A 13235-nucleotide genomic window follows, 5' to 3' on the forward strand; every position below is an offset into this window, starting at 1 on the left:
TCTCTTTTAGTTTTCTCCTACCACTTATCACCACTAACTTTATGTACTTTTCTTTTCTTTTTTTTCTGTGTCCCCTCACTCAAATGCAATTTCCACTAGAGTAGGACTCTGTCTTATTCATAGTGTACATCCAGTTCCTAGGAGAGTTTCTTACACATATTTAGTACCCAATAAAATTTACTGAGGGTTGAATGAATGAAAAAGCATGCATATTTTTTTGTCTTAGAGAGGGAAAATAGATATTTAAGAATGTGAAACTGAGGTTTTCCCCTTCCCAAGGCTCATGTATGTATGTCAGAACATTGACTCAATATAATGATACTTCATCCAGTATAAGATGAAACAAATACGTGTTATTTGTTCTATTCTTTTATGAGTTGGAGAGATTAACATTAGTGTCTGTGGTCAAAAAAGAGGGAACAGGAAAAAAAAGAAGGAACAGATGACAAGAAGAAAGCAGGCAACAGTAATAGTTTCTAAGCTCTGTTAGTTTCTTTGTTTCTTTAGCTGTGCCTTTTATTCCATCTCACACAATAAACTTAAAAAATGAGTTTTCTTTCTTTCCCCAGCTTTACTGAGATATAATTGACCTATAACACTGTGTAAGTTTAAGGGGTAAACATGTTGATTTGATACACTTATATATTGCAAAATGATTACCACCATAGCATTAACTAACACCTGTATCATGTCACGTAATTACCATTTCATTTTTGTGGTGAGAACATTTAAGATATATTATCTTAGCAATTTTCAAGTATATAATACGGTTTTATTAACTATCATCACCATGTTGTACTTTAGATCCTCAGAACTTATTCATCTTATAACTGGAAGTTTGTACCCTTTGACCAACATCTCCCCATTTCCTCTACTCCCAAGTCCCTGGTAACCACCATTCTACTTTCTATTTCCATAAGTTTAGCTTTTTCAGATTCCACATGTAAGTGAGATCACATAATATTTGTCTTTTTCTGGCCAGCTTACTTCACTTAGCATGATGCCCTCAAAGTCCATCCATTTTGTCATAAATAGCAGGATTTCCTTCTTTCTTCATGGCTGTATAATATTCCATTGAATATATATACCACATCTATCCTTCAACCATTGATAGACACTTAGGTTGTTTCCATATCTTACCTGTTGTGAATAATGCTGCAATGAACATGGGAGTAGAGATCTTTTTGATATTCAGCTTTCATTTCTTTGGATGTATGTCATTAATGGGATTGCTGGATTATATAGTAGTTCTGTTTTTAATTTTTTGAGGAATCTCCATACTGTCTTCCACAGTGGCCCCACCAATTTACATTCCCATCAACAGGGCACAAGGGTTCCCCATTCTCTACATCCTCTCCAACACTTGTAATCTCTTGTCTTTTCAATGATAGCCATCCTAACAGGTGTGAAGTGATATGTCACTGTGATTTTGATTTGCCTTTCCCTAATAATTGTGATATTGAACAGCTTTTTATGTACCTACCTGTTGGCCATTTGAGCACCTTCTTTGGAAACATGTCTACTCACTTCCTCCGCCATTTTAAAAATCAGATTTTTTTTTTCACTACCAGGTTGTATGAGTTCTTTATACATTTTGGATATTAATTCTTTATCAGATATAAAAAGCAACCTCCTCTTCTAGACTTTACAGACTGACTTTGGTCTTTCTGAGTTTCACCCGCAGGTGGGGGCATGCTGGAGTGTGTTGTGACCCAGGTTAGTTCAGGGGACATGATGGCTCTTCAGCTGAGGCCACTAGGGTCCACAGCATCTACAACTTCATGGTCCTTGGTGAGTGCTCCGCCAGGATTGGGAGTAGGGGTGGGGACTGTGTGTCTACGGTGGCTCCAAGGTCTGTTGAGGTTCTTAGTGGCAATTCCAGTTCCAAAGGCTAGGAATCAGGGCAGGCAATGGCAGTGGCCAAAACTGGTGGTATGCACACACTCAGTTGCAGGAGTCAGTTGCAGGTGCTTGTGTGGTGGAAGACACCTGTTGCTGACACAGACGCAGTGGTGTGGGCTAGAACAGGCCGCACAGGTTGGGGCTAACTGTGGGCACATTTGTAGCTGCAGGCATCCTGGCTGTCCACACGTACTACCCGGTCTTGCCGTGGCGCCCAGCAGCAGAGGCCAGTGCGGGGGGGCTGGACCGGGCTATAGTCCTGAGCGCAGGCTGGACAGCGGGAGTCCGCCTTGCGCTTCTAGGCGGGAATTCGTGCGTGCGCAGCCGCAGAGGCCGGCTTGCCTTTCAGCGCGGTTCCGAGCTCCTGAGGGCCAGGCGAACCGACACGGGCTGCGGCAGCTGTTGTCCGTGAATATGAATTCCTGTGGGGCAAAAGCCAGTAAAATCCGCAGGGGTCCGTGGCAGCTGTGCTGGCCATTGGTTCCTTCTTCTGTGGTGACACCGCTGGATTTATCTGTGGAGTTCCCTGTGAACGACGATCCCTCTGCTGGGTGGCTGCTACAGGTAGTCCTTGCTTTTCTGTCCGTGTTCCCGTCTCTGTAGGTCTCAGCTTTGCTGAATAGGGTGAAATCAAATCAGCGCCTTCATGTCCCGAAAGGCTGGGGAAACTGGTTGCTCACCCCACTAACTCTTGCTTTTCCAGGGAGGAGAATTCTTTCTAGCTGGGAAGTTCTTTTTCGGTTCTGAGCAAGCAGGGCTGGCTTGGCGGATGGGATGATGCAGGCAAATGAAGCTATTTTCCTTCTCTTTTTGTGTGGTGTTTCTCAGGCTTTCTGTTCCACCGTGTTGCTGAACTTTCTAAAGTGGACTCCAAGCCTCTCATAGAGCTGTTTTGGTTGGTGGATATCCTTGTAATTGTTGACATTTGTGGGGAGACGGCGGCGGGGGTCTCCCAGCTGCCATCTTCGGCTAATGCCTCCTTAGAAAGGACGCTTTTCAAAAGGAAACTCATGGGAGCAGATGATTAATGAATTTAGTTTTTTAAAAATTTCTTTTTAAATACTCTTTTTTAAAAAGAAAACTACCAAACCATTATCTGGTCGTCAGTATTGACAGAGTCCAAACTATTGGACTAATGGCCAGTTTGTAACATCTGTAAAACCTCAAAATTTTTTTTAACTCACCAAAGCCACCTAAAATAAAATAATTATTCCTAAATTTGAAACACATTCTTTTACACTGTGTTCAATAAGAATATGTCTTAATGGCACTGAGATCACTCATTTAGAATTTATTGAATTTTTTCTTTTTTTATAATTGCCAATTTGAAAACTCTTCATATGATCTTCATAGTCAATAAAGAGTATTTAGGAGGGAGGCAACAATATTTTGCCCAGAATAGACAGGCAAGGAGACAAAAATCTTACTTAAACTTAATATGTGTAGAGCACTGTACTCAAGCTCCCACATTTAGTCCTCATGATAACAAGTAAAATAAAGGAGATTACCCCTCACAGATAAGAAATTGGGTTAAATGAGTTATATGGTATTACATAGCTAGAAAAGACAAGCTCCATTTTTCTATACTGAATCAGTAAATATGTATTGCTTTTATTTGGGGGAAAAGTGTTGTAAAATTTTTTTAGAAATTGTTCTCAATAGCCAGCCTTTGCTTATGATGATGTATACTTCCTTATTTTTTTGGAAATATTGATGAAAAACAAATCTATGTATAAGAATTATTTTAAACTAGTTGTTTTTATTTGTTTGTTTCTAATATGTTACTACTCAATTTTTTTCCCAAAGCTCTGAAAAGAATGATAATTTGTCAGGATTCTATTGTAAGTTATACTGAGGCAAAAGTATAATCAATGAAATAATAGAAGAGGGAGTTTTTAAGTGTCAAATAGCATTTTAGAGTTCATATAATAAAAGAGCTCATTAGATCAAATGGGGATTCTAATACACTTTTTATTAAATAATTTCTTTAAAGTTAAAGATTTTGGAAAAATGTTCTGAAACGTCCCTCAGTGATGATCATTTTTCAGTAATTGGCTTTTAAGACTTGTAGTTTGCTGCAAATTGTTATGTTGTCTTTTAACCATTTTCACCCATCTTATTTGCTCTCTTTCCCTGTAATCCTCTCATGGCTCTTCTCTAGCAATTGTCAGTTATTTTTGAGCTCACAAAGCTCAACAGCTCCCAGGTCATCTTCTATCATTTAGCAGTTCTTGCAATAATTTCTTTTTGTTGTTTTATAAGTGAAGGAACAATGAAAGGGTAGGAAAAAATATCCTTCATAAAAAAATGCATTTCCTTTTTTCAGTGGCCTAAATTCCATGAACTATTACTTAATTTTGTCATAAACCACTTGTTTCATATTGTACTATGTAATATTTTATTCATATAATCCTCTGGAGTGCACTTGCTTTTCATATTTTCTCTATTCCTTTAGGTGAATCCTCCAAGTTTTTATTTTTGTTCTGTTCCCAGGGCTCTGCATACATTTTCACATTTCATTAGTAGTTAATTTCAAAATGCAATTAGAAAGAATTCCTTTGAGGATTGCAGGCAATAATTGGCATCTTTCTTTACAATCCTTATTAAAGGACATGGGGAGATGCTTTTTAACTAAGAATGTTTGGAACAAAGGCCAAAGAGAAAATGCCTAGATAAATTGTTGGTATTTTGGCATTAGCATAGCATATGGATGGGTCATTAAATAAATCATTCCCCTGCATTTATCTTTGAGGTTGGTTTAACAATAAATAACCCAATTGAAAGTTAAGATTTTTATCTTTAAAAGTAAAAACACATGTTTTGGGTTCTCTTAGTTAACAAAATACCATATTATTTCACTCTGTGCTTAAACTTCAGCATTGAGTTGTGTGCATATATCTGTATACCAAAGAACCAGTAGAGTTTTATAGAAATATGTAGGAGACTTCTTAAAGTACTCTACACCAGAATTATTTATACAACTTCAGAATGCCTATGGGATGTATCCCTGTGTGTCAAGGTATGGTAGCTTATGATTACCAACATTTCAATTTCATATGGGCAAATTATCCTAGCGAGAAATGAAGTAGAAAATTTAAAAGTCACAGAGGTCTTTTTGAGTGTGTAAAAGTAGCTTCCCAGGGAGGCTACTGATGGCCTTATTAGTAATTAAAGGGAAACTTAAAACCAGAGGATCTTGACTCCTAACAACCGATTAAATGTTATGTCAAGATAGTGGATAATCATTGTCAGCCAAAATTTTCTAGTTCATAATTCCGTAGTGAAAAATTCTTTGTATTTATGGCCTGCAATTCTGTAAGGAGAATGGAAGAGTAAGAGAAGTTCTGGCCATTCACATGTGCTGGATAGCATAAGTGTGCTCCAGAGAGGAAGCAAGAGTTAGGGATTATGTCACATGGTGATGCTTCTAACTCCAACATCGATTTGACACACTGATTCACTCTTATGAACTAAGTATTGGAAATTTGCAAGAGTAGTTAAGAATGAGTACTCTGGTGCAGATTTGCTTGTATTCAGACAAGATTGGACGCGTCTAGGGTATTATGGCCATAGACAGATTTGCTTATATTCAAACCCTAACTTTATTACTTCATAGCTATGTGACTGTGGACAACTAATCATATCATATTTGTTCTGGTTTTCATATCTGTAAAATGGGGTCACAAGAGTACCAACTTTATAGTTGTGAACAGTATAGGAGTGCGTTGATGTAAAGCACTTAAAACAGTCTAGTACATAGAAGGCACTCAATAGATTTAGCTTTGACTATTACACTGAAGTCTAATATAGATCTATATCTAAATATAGATCTAAATATGATTCATTACTGCAATTTGAATTCATATCTTCTTGAACAGCTTTCTGTGTTGATTTGGCACAATTAGCCAATGTACTCTTTGACTTGCTACCTCATATATTTGAACTTCAGTATCAGAGGAGTGAGGGTAGAACATACCATAGAATTATGGAGAAAGTTTAATTTCCCCTGGAGAAACTGATAGGACCTCTTGTTGGTAGGATCTATCAGAGTCATGAAGGAGGACGTTGGATCAGGAGACAAAAGACCTGAATTCTAGTTGTAACTCTGTCAGTGACTAAGTTTTGCTTAGGACAAGGAATAGGATCTAATTTTACTGAGTAATCATTACGGCCATGACAAGCTATGCAGTCTCTCATTCTAAAACATCTATCCAGGCACATTTGATGCTTTATTTGTAAATTTCAGCCCAGCCGTAACAGTAATAGGCTTTCATGGGTGCCTGGGTGGCTCAGTCTGTTAAGTGTCTGCCTTTGGCTTAGGTCATGATCCCAGGGTCCTGGGATTGAGCCCTATGTCAGGCTTTCTGGCTAGCCGGGAGTCTGCTTCTCCCTCTCACTCTCCCTCTGTGTGCATGCTCTCTCTCTCTCTCAAATAAATAAATAAATAGATTCTTTAAAAAAAAAGACAGTAATAGGCTTTCATGAATATAATTTTTAATGCTGATGCAGTATAAATTTTCAAGTTTTCTTTAAAAATCATTTTATAATAATTATGTTTTAAGCAATTATAGTACATTAATTTATCTATGGCAACTCTTAAAATTTCTCCATCATCATTTAGTTTCAAGTAGAGGTGATAATTTTGCATCCGTTCATTCACCCAGTGCTTTCGTTTTATTTTCTTTCCCCCGCCTCCTCTCTTCCATGTTAATTCAACATTGAATATACACTGTGAGTCAAGAACCATGGTGTTACACATTATTTTATTAAATATCTTTGATTTTTGACAACAATGCCTAATCCATACATCGGTATAGGAAGTAAACAAAACATCAAAGTTAACGTTAAAACAAAAAAGAAGGCGGCACCCCATGCATTTTAAATAAGTAATCTTGGATTGTGAGCATGAAAGAAACTTTGAAATTCTGTAAGGAAGGAAGAAAGCAATATTTTTCAGAAAGAAAAGCAGGGATTAAGAATTTCTTGCCCTTATAAATTCTAATCACGTTGCTTTCTCTACAATTTTAGGTTATAAAGCAACAGTCCATTAAAAGTTACTGACAAGATCTTATTAAAAATTGACACAGGACATAGGCATTTCATGGCTGGCACCTACACTGCTCTTAATTTTGTTTCCCTCTGAAGAATATACGAGGAGGAAAGCTTTATTGAATGAAATCTAGGCCAAGCAAACATATGGCAATGGGATTTCTTCTAGATGAAGTAATTTTAAACTGGATTTCTCAGAGAAGAATTTTTTTCCCTGCAGACTTTTATAACAGTATCCTTAAAATCTGGTCATGACAAACCGGAGAAAATGATCTTTAAAATCTGAGAATATGCTCAATTCTCTTCTCTGAAATCAATTCTGGGAAGATATCCATATCATTTTGAAATAGCAAACAGATTTGTCTGGTGGAATTTTGCCAGGAAAGAAGTAATGTAGACATGTTATGCTCTATTGTGGAAACATGAAGCATCCCCCTCTGCTAATGATTCATGAACAGGAAGATGAGGCATTCTTTCAGCTATTACCTCCCCTTCTGAGCTGAAATATTATGCTGTTTACATCACTGCACACATGTTCACATTGGTTCAAATGTGTTGTCATTGTGTATTATTAGGCACAATGGTTAGACTTCTATTTGAAAAAAAAAAAACAACACACCATTATGTCACTATGGCACTGTTTAATCTATTACTTCAGTCTGGCCAAACTCCCGCATTAATATACCTTAGTAATGTTAATAGGTTAAATTTTGTTAAACAAGCCTTTGTTACAATTGCTTAATTCTCTGCCCTTTTAGTGCCAGACATTATTATTACAATGGAAAAATGGATAGAATTAGCAATAACAATTACCACAAAATTGCCCCTTATAAGAAGATAGTGTTCATTTTAAATTATTAAACAAGGCACCTTGTTTATTATCTCATTTTAATCTTTCAAACAATCCCCAAATGTATATATTATACCCATTTTACATATGGGGAAACTGCAGCACAGATAGGTTAAGCAAAGTGTCCAAAGTCACACAACTAACAGCTAACAGAGCTAGGATTCAAACTCAGGTAAACTTTAATACAAGTTAATAGCAATAAGAGAAGGCTTATTAAAGGAAGTGGTTTATCAACTATGTTTTAAAACTACTACTCATGATTTGTTGGGGGAAAATACATGACTGGTGTGTGAATAACGTGACAAACAAAAAGGGCCCTAGGGCAGAAGATGTTTGGGAAAAATGTATAGACATCCTGGAAAGATAGATAGTAAAGAATGCAGAGAAAAATCCTGTATCATTCAAACAATACAACGACTGCCTATAAAAGAAAACAGTTAATTAGTACCATGCTTTAATGCAATTCTTTGGAAGGAGAAATCTCTAAAGTTTTGAGGGAAAGCTGTTATTTGAAGGTTACCTGTCATTCATTGGGGGAGGGATGCAATTGAAAGACATTCTCAGGAATGTGTGAAATGAGAAAGAGCACCACTCCTATAGTTTCCCTGAAAAGAAGAAAAAGGAAAGGAAAACCTGGGAAAACTATGCCAACTGAGAAATAATTACTAAAAAGAGCTCAAGATTAGGAAAGGTGTAGCATAATAAAAAGAAATAGACAATGAGACCAGTGAAACTTAAAAGTTAGTGACTAAATGTTAATGTTATTACAAAATAATGCAGCTATCGAATAGTTTAAAAGTAAAGGTAAATCTAAGTAATAATAAAATCGAAGCTAAGTTCTTGAATTACTGCAATAAAACAACAACGAAAAGAAGTATGAGGCTGGTGATTGGGATAGAATAAAGTTTTTATCTTAAAGTGGAAGAGTGGGTATTATTTCTTTATTGATGATGTTGAAGAAATACATGTTCACGTTTAAAAAAAGATATGAAGATAATTATTAATAAAGTTGAAAAAGATACAGAACATCTGAATCAGTAGAGAAAAAATGTGAGATAATAAACCATATTTAATAAATGAAGATAAAAACAAAAATTAAAACACATAAGTGCCAAGGAAATACAAAATAAAATTACAAATAAGCACACCGATAATAAATATGATTGAGATCAAAATCTTATTAAAATAAATAAATTACAAAATAATTCAGTGACATACTGTTTATGAGATACATAAAATAAAATATTAAACTAAAGTTAAAATTAATATTGCAAATATTGCCCAGTCTTTGAAAGCATAAAGAAATCGAGGGCAGAAATATTAGTTATAGATGATATAAGAATTCAGGGCAAAAAGGATTAAAAATGTCAAAGAGAATTTCATGTATTTGAAAATGTCCAGTCTATAATTGGAATATAGATATCACATATGCAGGACATGCAAAAGAATGTCAGACTCCCTCCCCCACACCATATTCAAAAATTATCTCAAAACAAATCAAAGACTTAAGTACAAGAGCCACAGTTATAAAACTCTTGGAATAAAATTTAGGCATAAATCTTAAAAATAAATAACAATATCACAAACATTCATGTATCAAAAGTCATAGTTTCAAAATATGTAATGTAAAACTTTTAAAAGTATAAAAATGTAAAAGAGAGGGAGAAGTTACAAGCAAATAAAATAGATTTTTAACGAGAGCACTGTTCTTTGTTTTTTTTTTTTCTTAATGATTTTTTATTATATTATGTTAGTCACCATACAGTACATCCCCGGTTTCCGATGTAAAGCTCGATGATTCATTAGTTGCGTATAACACCCAGTGCACCATGCAATACGTGCCCTCCTTACTACCCATCACTGGTCTATCCCATTCCCCCACCCCCCTCTCCTCTGAGGCCCTCAGTTTGTTTCTTTTTTTTTTTTTTTTAAGATTTTATTTTTATTTATTCGACAGAGATAGAGACAGCCAGCAAGAGAGGGAACATAAGCAGGGGGAGTGGGAGAGGAAGAAGCAGGCTCATAGCAGAGGAGCCTGATGTGGGGCTTGATCCCATAACGCCGGGATCATACCCTGAGCTGAAGGCAGACGCTTAACCGCTATGCCACCCAGGCGCCCCCCTCAGTTTGTTTCTCATAGTCCATAGTCTCTCATGTTTCATTCCCCCTTCTGATTACCCCCCCTTTCTTATCCCTTTCTTCTCCTACCAATCATCCTAGTTTTTATGTTCCATAGATGAGAGAAATCATATGATAGTTGTCTTTCTCTGCTTGACTTATTTCACTTAGCATTATCTCCTCCAGTGACATCCATGTTGCAGCAAATGTTGAGAATTCGTTCTTTCTGATAGCTGAGTAATATTCCATTGTATATATGGACCACAACTTCTTAATCCAGTCATCTGTTGAAGGGCATCTCGGCTCCTTCCACAATTTAGCTATTGTGGACATTGCTGCTATGAACATTGGGGTGCATATGGCCCTTCTCTTCACTACGTCTGTATCTTTGGGGTAAACACCCAGTAGTGCAATGGCTGGATCATAGGGTAGCTCAATTTTTAACTTTTTAAGGGACCTCCACACTATTTTCCAGAGTGGCTGTACCAACTTGCATTCCCACCAACAATGTAGGAGGGATCCCCTTTCTCCACATACTCTCCAACAATTGTTGTTTCTTGCCTTGTCTATTTTTGCCATTCTAACTGGCGTAAGGTGGTATCTCAGTGTGGTTTTGATTTGAATTTCCCTGATGGCTAATGATTTTGAACATTTTTTCATGTGTCTGTTAGCCATTTGTATGTCATCATTGGAAGAGTGTCTGTTCATATCTTCTGCCCATTTTTTGATTTGTTTATTTGTTGAGAAGTTCTTTGTAGATCTTGGATACCAGTCCTTTATCTGTAGTGTCATTTGCAAATATATTCTCCCATTCCGTGGGCTGCCTCTTAGTTTTTTTGACTGTTTCCTTGGCTGTGCAGAAGCTTTTTATCTTGATGAAGTCCCATAAGTTCATTTTATCTTTTGTTTCTCTTGCCTTTGGGGATGTGTCATGAAAAAGGTTGCTTTGGCCGATGTCATAGAGGTTGCTGCCTATGTTCTCCTCTAGAATTTTGATGGATTCCTGTCTCACATCGAGGTCTTTCATCCATTTGGAGTTTATTTTTGTGTATGGTGTGAGGGAGTGGTCAAGTTTCATTCTTATGCATGTAGCTGTCCAATTTTCCCAGCACCATTTATTGAAGAGACTGTCTTTTTTCCACCGGATGTTTTTTCCTGCTTTATCAAATATCAGTTGCCCAAAGAGCCGAGGGTCCATTTCTGGGTTCTCTATTCTGTTCCATTGGTCTATGTGTCCGTTTTTGTGCCAGTACCACGCTGTCTTTGTGATCACAGCTTTGTAGTACAGCTCAAAATCCGGCATTGTGATGCCCCCAGCTTTGTTTTTCCTTTTCAACAGTTCCTTGGAGATTCGGGGCCTTTTCTGTTTCCATATAAATTTAAGGACTATTTGTTCCAGTTCTTTAAAAAATGTCCTCGGTATTTTGATTGGGATAGCATTGAAAGTGTAGATTGCTCTGGGTAGCATGGACATTTTAACTATGTTAATTCTACCGATACATGAGCATGGAATATTTTTCCATCTTTTTATGTCTTCCTCAATGTCTTTCAAGAGTGATTTATAGTTTCTAGAATATAGGTTCTTTACGTCTCTGTTAACCAGAGCACTTTTCAGGTCAAGGAGAGCAACAACAAAAAAATAGATATAAATTATTTGAATAATGTCATAAATAAATTTCATATTGAAATTATTCTCCCCTAAGGTCCTCTTCAGCTACTAGTCACTGACTCTCTCTTTTTCAACACAGTTCCCACACATTTTCTAAAGCTCCCTTTCCAGGACTCTGTATCACTCTAACATAATTCAGAGTTTTATTTGGGTTTCTGTACCTGTCTAGTACTTTCACGCCTATCACCTAGAACTATCTTTAAATATGTAAAATGCCAGTTAAAAAAAGATCCACTGGTTATTATTATGGTCCATGCTCTTAAAAGAGAGGAAGGGGTGAGATGAGTTAAATATGAAATACATAAATATAACAAGCAAACATATTTTCTAGTTATAAAGGTGCTTAGCTATAATTTGTATGGGGTCAAAATACATTGTAAACCCAATGGTATCGAACATAAAGTAATTCACTTCTGTAAAACTTTTGGATGCCGTTCTGGGTTATGGGTGGGGACTGTACACAGTATTTACTATAGCAAAAGATATTTTATTAATCTAGTATTTCATCTATTTTCAGTTTCCATTCCTATTGCGAATGGATTCTTTCTTACAATAAGTATTTTAACACCCATATCCCAAGACCTTTGGCTGAACCAATATAAAAATATCAAGAACAGTCAGACCATAGACACAGAGGACTCACATTACATTGTCTGGTTAAGGAACCTAGAACAAGAAACATACTTTTCAGTATGAGCTGAATAAGGTAGGAGTGATGTGAGACCAGCAGAAAAAGAACACATCAGTTCAGAATACTCAAAGTTTGAAAATGCCATGGGTCCTAAGTGGGGAGAGGCTATATCCTGATACCAGAATTGCACTTTGTATATTCCTTATAGTTCCGTTATACATAATTCTTAATATAGATTGTAAGTTCAGTCAGAATTTAAGCATTTGTTTTTAGGTAGCAAGATGAACTGAGAGGACCTTTCCTGACTAATAGGGCAGCAATTCTGCTGCCGAGAGAGAAAAAACTAGGTTAATAGCACTCCTTAAAGAACAGTCTTAATGAGGTTTTTTGTTAGAGGTTTTCATTTTATGCCTCATTTCATAAACAAAAACAATGAAGACGTTTCCAAGATCAGTTATTTCATATTCAAGAAAAACTAACGAGATAGTCGTGTTTGTGAAGGAGCATAATCTCTCCTTATATGTGGCACCTGGCTGCTCCTCGGGCCTGGCATTAAAGTGAGTGCAGTTACAGTCTTCAGGCTCTGAAAGCTCAATTCATCCATCCTCTCTGACACTAGAGCTGTCACACTGAGAAAATTCTCCGAGGCCTTGACTAGAAACTCCAAGCAGAATAAATCACAACAAAGTTTCAAAGTCTGAGTTTAGTATTTCTCACACTGTAGGAAAATAACTGGTTTTAGAGTGATTTTAGGAAATACTACAGCGAATGGTTCCTTTGCCCCGTACTGGATTAGGCAGTGTGTGCTTCTGTACAGGTATAGGCTCCATTACACAGCCATACCCTTGGAGAATTTCAGATTTATAACATTTAACTGTTAAAAGTGTAATTTCTTCACTTGTGAAAGGTTGTGAATTACTACTGTAATGAAAAGCATGGACATTGGAAGAAAAATCGTTTTTCATTCTGGAAAAACTTGATTTTGCCTGATAGACCAGGTAAAATCCATATGATAC

The sequence above is a fragment of the Ursus americanus genome, chromosome 13 (assembly GCF_024610735.1).
Source record: "Ursus americanus isolate L20-20 chromosome 13, mUrsAme1.1.p, whole genome shotgun sequence".
Taxonomy (NCBI): domain Eukaryota; kingdom Metazoa; phylum Chordata; class Mammalia; order Carnivora; family Ursidae; genus Ursus; species Ursus americanus.